At 43.1% G+C, this 6826-nt stretch overlaps 1 long non-coding RNA gene across 1 annotated transcript; it reads left to right on the forward strand.

Annotated features, from left to right (window-relative positions):
• The first annotated feature begins 1661 nt into the window (after positions 1-1661).
• LOC311074813 lies at positions 1662-6261 on the forward strand. The gene is made up of 3 exons (XR_014604370.1): positions 1662-2677; positions 5604-5837; positions 6151-6261. It is a non-coding gene; the product is annotated as an uncharacterized lncRNA (long non-coding RNA).
• The last annotated feature ends 565 nt before the right edge of the window (positions 6262-6826 follow it).

Below are 6826 nucleotides of genomic sequence, written 5' to 3' on the forward strand. Positions count from 1 at the left end.
ACCTCCTGATTTATGAAGACCTGAAATGAGCCATCCTTCAGTGGGTCGGCCTTAGCCCAGAGCAGCAGCACCAGCGCTTCCGGTCGCTGGACCTAGGTGAAAGTGGCCGGCTCAGCAGCTCCGGGACTCGACTGCCAAAGAAGACAGCGCAGTCCAGTGCTACCGCCCGACATTGCTGGACCTGGCCATTGAACTGAAGGATGACCAGATGGTGGCGTGCCCCGGGGCCGGCAAATCCCTGCCATCTGTCTCTCTCTCTCCCACCCGCTGTGGCTCCCCCTCTCTCTTCCTTTAAACCTGTTCTCCTCCATAGGTCCCTGTGGAAATCTCCCTACTCGGCCGCAACCCAGATGAAGGAGTGGTCCGGCTCCTGAACCTCCAGCTGTCCAGAGAGCTCCGCCCAGGCAGGGAGGTCTGGGTCAGCCTGTTGACGTTGCAGGGACCCAGGACACTTTGTTGACAAGTGTCCGGAGATTGAGGTGGGGACACTGATCTGGGTTCCAGACGCACCGCAGGCTGTCCCCAAACAAGCTGGGTTGTACCAAATACCTGTGAGTATTAAGGGGGGTACTTAACTGAACCATGCGGCTCTTATCCAATGCCTCGGGCTGAATCAGGCTTTGATGAATCAAGGTTTGGTTGCATCCTGAATCCACAAAGAGCCACATGGTTCAGGTGCGGTGTGTGCACAGGGATGTGGTGAAATTTCCCTTAATGTCGGTTACTATTCAATTTCGGGGACAAAAGTATAGTGTAGAGGTTGCAGTTAGCCCACACCTCTGACATCCACTAATTTTGGGGACAAATTGGCAAGCTTTTAGTAATTTATTGGGGGTATTTATGAGTGGACGTCTCTTGGGGGAACAGAGAGTGGGGAAGGGGGTCGGTCTAGCAGTTGATGCTGAGAGTAGCATCAAGTTTGAAGAGAGTGCATATACCTGATGAATTATTGTAAATATAAAAATGTAAAATGTAAAAAAGACAGTCAAGCATATTTTAATTTTCCATATCCACAGTAAAGCTGTTAGTGTTTCTTAACAAAATAGATCCCGAAGATGGAACTGCTTGTAATAATCAAGATTGCAGGAGACACGAGCAATGAAATCAATATAATGGAAAAGACAATGACTTCGTCTGTGAGAGAATATCAAAAATCATTACGTCATCTGTGAATTAAGTGGAAATCATTACACAGTTTATATCAAATCAAACACGCATGATTATCTTTGCTCAAAATGTTATGAACAGCAGATACGCAAATTATTTTTTAGTTGCTTTTTCTGTTTAATCTCGGGATGCCCATCCTGACATAACTAGAGATTACGCCAGCCCCAGATTGGATCCAGCTTCTTACAAAGACGAATGCCCCAACACCTATGAAGCGATGACTCCAACTCCAGCGACAATTTCAAATGATGCCAACTCTGAATCAACATGCACCACTCCCAAATCTTCTATATGTCGTAATCTTTATGTTTACAACTTGTAATAATTACTTATAACAATAATTAACTCATTGTTTCTTGCTAAAATTAATACATTATGTTAGCTAACTGCATGATTTGTATTATCTTAGAACTATACATGTGCAAGAAACTTCAAAGTTTCTTCTTAAAACAAAACCAGAATGAGTTTTATATTCCAAAGCATTCCAGAAATATAGCGTTCAGCGTCAGTTCAGGCAGGCCGCGTAGTCAAGCTCAGCTATCAGCTGATACCTATCCAGACCTAACAGCTGATCTGATTTCTAAGCACTCAATTGGTCCCTATCAAACAGGGCGCCGTATTTAAAGTCATTTTTCAGTGTGCCTGCTTGGCTGCTTCCACTGCATGCTTACAAAGCACAGCTTCTTGCAAAAAATAAAAATATGCGATTACTCGTGTATTTTGCTGTATCGTTACTCACCCAACTGCTGACCATGTCTACTGCCGCAAATGAGGAAGACCAATGGCAAGTTGAATCCATCGAAGAAACCCAGCAACAAATAAATCAAGCAGAGGAAGCCTTTCAAGACGAAAGCAACGCTTCTGTCCGTCGGAGCTCTCGTCTGGCAAGTAAAACATATAGTCCTCCCAGCATCATTGACTGGCCACTGGCGAAGTTACTGGAAACCTTGTATAGACACGATATCCCGGCACCGACTGGAGCTACGCATAAGGAACTGTTTGCTTTGCTCTGTGAAAAAAATTGACGTCCCAGCAGCAGATGTTCCTCCTCCTCCTCCATTCTCCGGCAGGAAACAGGCGCAGAAGAGGAAGAACCTCGACCCGGCTTCCACTCCATCTGCTGATGTTGCACCCAAGCGGGCAGGTGGTCCAGCCGTCTCAACCCGAGCGATCCACTCTTCTTCAGTTCAAAGCAACGACCCAGTGTTGTCGGCATTGTCCAACATTCAGCTTTCGCTCTCCGACATGAACTCCAGAATTCAGGCTCTGGAGTCCGGTTCAACTTCTAGGTCCTCGACAAATCTTCTCTTCTCCGGCCAGTCTTCCGAGAACTCCTCATCGGCCACGGCACGGCTGCCTGTGTTTACGCAGCAGCAGGATGATGACGTCATCAATTCGGTGACTATACCACGGAGAACGATGGGAAGTGCAGTTCCCGTGTCTACAGGCTCTCCATTCTTTCCGCCAGCGGCTGCGATTTCTCATCAGTTAAGAAGCCAAATCATCGCAGGTAATGATGTCAATCTTGTGAAAATATTGCTGTGCTCAGAAATGAGTGAGAAGCGTGTTGTTGATTGCGGCGACGTGTCTGTTATGCTTAAAGATAGCGATCCCCGGCTTTCAAAAATGTTAACACTAGCTGAATTTAATGTGGCATTTGGGGTTTTCAGAGATGTCATATGTGAAATCTCTCCGTCTCGTAGAGCTGAGCTGGACACTTATTTAGCAATTATTTCTGATTTGGCTTTGACTTATGGAGGAACTCTCTTCTACGACTATCACAAATCATTCTCTGCAAAAGCTGCTATGTTTATTCAACGTTTTAACCAGAGACTGGACTGGTCAGTAGTCGACTTAACCCTCATAAGCAGACATTTCACTGGTCATCAAGCTCTCTCCTGCTCAATTTGTGGCTCTCATTCTCACACTCTCAATCTATGCCCAAAATCTGTGTCTCCTCCACCTTCTAAGCCTGGCTTTCAAACTGTTGACTCTAAGGTAACACCATTTGCTACTCCATTGTGCTATAATTTTAATGAAAATGTTTGCAAGTTTTATAATTGTAAATATGTTCATGCTTGTAGTTACTGTGGGGACAGCCACCCAAAATCGGTGTGCCCAAGACGAACCCGCTTTATGAAAAAGGAGAAAAAGAAATAAAGCCATCAACCCCAATTAATGTTCCAAAGCTGGGACAGGCACTGAAAAATCATCCTAACCGCTGCTTCGTCAATTATTTATTAACGGGACTTGTTCAAGGTTTTTTTGGAGGATTATTATGGTTACCTAATCATTCTTTTTACTGTAATAATTTGCTTTCTGCTGTTAAGGAACCTGAAATTGTCGATTCTTTGTTGGAAAAGGAAGTTAAGAAAGGATTCATGATTGGGCCTTTTGATAAATCTCCTTTCTCAACTTGTCGGATTAATCCTATAGGGATTGCTACCCGAAAATATTCAGGGAAGAAGCGCTTAATTATTGACTTGTCTGCTCCCCATAATGACGCTGCTCAAAGTATCAACAGTCTTATTCCTCTAGCTCCGTTTTCTCTGTTTTACGCAACTGTTGATGATGCAATTAAATTCATTAAAATAGCAGGTAGGGGTGCATGGCTCGCAAAGGCAGATATTTCAGACGCCTTCAAAGTCATGCCTTTACATCCATCGCAGTGGCATTTATTTGGCGTTAAATGGAGGGAAAAATTATATTTTTCGGTCAGGCTCACCTTCGGCTGTCGCAGTAGTCCAAAAAATATTTGATACACTATCAGAGGCACTATGTTGGATTCTTCTTAATAACTGCAAATTACCGCACGTGCTCCATCTTTTAGACGATTTTTTGCTTGTGGATCATAAAAATGCAAAGCCAGAAAGATGCATTTCGGCGTTAAAACACACTTTCACCGAATTAGGTGTTCCCCTTTCGGAGGAAAAAACTTTAGGCCCTCTTAAAGTTATTGAGTTTTTAGGCATTACATTAGATTCTAACTTAATGCAAGCCTCGTTGCCCCTTGAGAAATTAATTCGCATTAGAGAAATCATGAGAAATGCTCAGATGTCAATTTCTTTTTCAAAAAGAGATTTGCTTTCTCTTCTAGGCCATCTTAATTTCGCGATGCGTATAATTCCACAAGGCAGGTCTTTTATTGCCAGACTCCTCGATCTATCCAAATCAGTTAAAGATCTTAAGGACATAGTTACCTTAGATGAAGGCTGCAGATCCGATCTTAGGTTCTGGTCTTTGCTCCTTGAAAATTGGAATGGCATTTCCTTTTTTCATTATGATGATCTTGAGTCTTCGGCAGCCCTTAAATTGTATACAGATGCTGCACCTTCCGTCGGTTTTGGGTTTTTTTTTTAATGGTCATTGGTTTGCTAGTAAATGGCCAAAGGAGCTGCTATCCGTGCCTGATAATAACATGTCCACCGCTCTGTTGTAATTATATCCCATAGTGATAGCTTGTATTCTGTGGGGCAAACAATGGTCTAGAAAACAAATTCTGTTTTTTTGTGACAATGAAGCAACTGTTAATATCATTAACAAAGGTCGCTCATCAGTTCCATTTATTAACAGATTCGTAAGGCGCCTTACTTGGTTATCGATCATGAATAACTTCATTTTTCGTGCTGCTCATATTCCAGGCTTAAACAATCAAATTGCTGATTCTCTTTCTCGATTTGAATTTCAGAAATTCCACCTCCTGTGCCCAGGGTCAGCGTCAGCCAGCTTGGTGTGCCCTCCTTTCAGCCAAACTGTGATAGATTAGACATGACCTTTCAATCTTATTTACATTCAGCAGCCAAGTACATGCGCAGTGGTTTAGCAACATCAACATTAAAAATGTACGACACTGCTTGGTCTCATTTTTGTTCTTTCTGTGCCACCTTCTCTGTAGATGTATTTCCTGTCAATGTTTCATATGTTAGTGCTTTTATAGTACACTGTTATGAGTCCCAAAAAATGCAGCCTTCATCCATCAAAAGCAAAATCGCCGGCATTCAGTTCCACCTGCGCTGCTTGGATCCATCCACCATCAGCTTGCTCGAAAATTCATCAATTCGTCTCCTGCTTAATGGACTCAAAAAAGAGAAACCAAAAGGCAATGATCATCGTCTCCCTCTCACACTTCCACTTCTTAAAAAATTAATATCACGTCTGAGAGAGGGATGTTTTGGGATCTATTCTGATATGTTGTTAGAATCTGTATTGCTTACGGCTTTCTATGGCTTTCTCAGAGGTGGCGAGTTTTCAACACGCACAGGCTACTTTAATCGGGCACATGACCTCACTATATCTGATGTTTAAATTTTTTCTCACCACTTCACCCTATTTCTAAAACACTCAAAAACCGATAGAAATAGAGAAGGATCTTTTGTTTATGTTTCTGAAACTAACTCTGCTTTTTGTCCTCTGTCATCTATGTTGGCTTATCTGAGGAGTCGTTCACAAGCTCGTCCGGAGGATCCATTATTTACAACGGAGGAGGGAAAGTCTATGTCTAGAGCTTGGTTTGCATCCCGTTTCCGCCTGCTTTGTGAATACTGCGGGCTTCCCCCAGAGCGTTATTCGGCTCATTCATTGCGCATAGGGGCGGCTACAACTGCAGCTTCCTCTACTCCCGTTTCTACCCTTAAAGCTATGGGAAGATGGTCTTCGGCAGCTTATGAACGGTACCTCCGGCCAGATACTCGAGCCATTCTTGAGGCTCAGAAAGCTATGAGTGATGCTTGTGATCTGTAGTTGAAATAAACATTGCTTCAATTACTAATGGGCTTATTTTTAATTTTACAGCCTTATTAGCTCTAGCTTCTTTCCTCTTGCTAGCTCCACGTAGATCTATTGGGTCATACTTTTCAACTAAATAAGATTGGCTTTTGAAACGCTCATTTAATCCTCTACTGGCTCTTCAATTAGCAAGAAGAGCCAGGGATGATTGCCTGGTATGGTCTGTTTGGGGGGATTTGTTTTTTGCTGCTTTCCCAGTTAATGGGAGATGTCCCCAGAAGCTGCTGCTGTTCCCTGACTAGCTTTCATGGAGCTCATGAAACTGATGGGTAACTCAGAACAGAGCCATACCGCCAAATGTAACTTTAACAATAATGCAAATAAAATTTGAATATATTTGACAAATGTCTGCTATTTTTGACTCAAGTGGTCCTGTCTGAAATATAGCGTTCAGCGTCAGTTCAGGCAGGCCGCGTAGTCAAGCTCAGCTATCAGCTGATACCTATCCAGACCTAACAGCTGATCTGATTTCTAAGCACTCAATTGGTCCCTATCAAACAGGGCGCCGTATTTAAAGTCATTTTTCAGTGTGCCTGCTTGGCTGCTTCCACTGCATGCTTACAACCCACCTCCTCCCCTAGCTCCTCCTTTAACTTCTGTTTAGCTTAATCAGTGTCATTCTGTTGTCATTGATGCATGCTCTGTTCTCATGGGGGATTTGTTTTTTGCTGCTTTCCCAGTTAATGGGAGATGTCCCCAGAAGCTGCTGCTGTTCCCTGACTAGCTTTCATGGAGCTCATGAAACTGATGGGTAACTCAGAACAGAGCCATACCGCCAAATGTAACTTTAACAATAATGCAAATAAAATTTGAATATATTTGACAAATGTCTGCTATTTTTGACTCAAGTGGTCCTGTCTGAATTACATTCATT

This window comes from Abramis brama, assembly GCF_963993115.1.
Source record: "Abramis brama genome assembly, chromosome: 23".
Taxonomy (NCBI): domain Eukaryota; kingdom Metazoa; phylum Chordata; class Actinopteri; order Cypriniformes; family Leuciscidae; genus Abramis; species Abramis brama.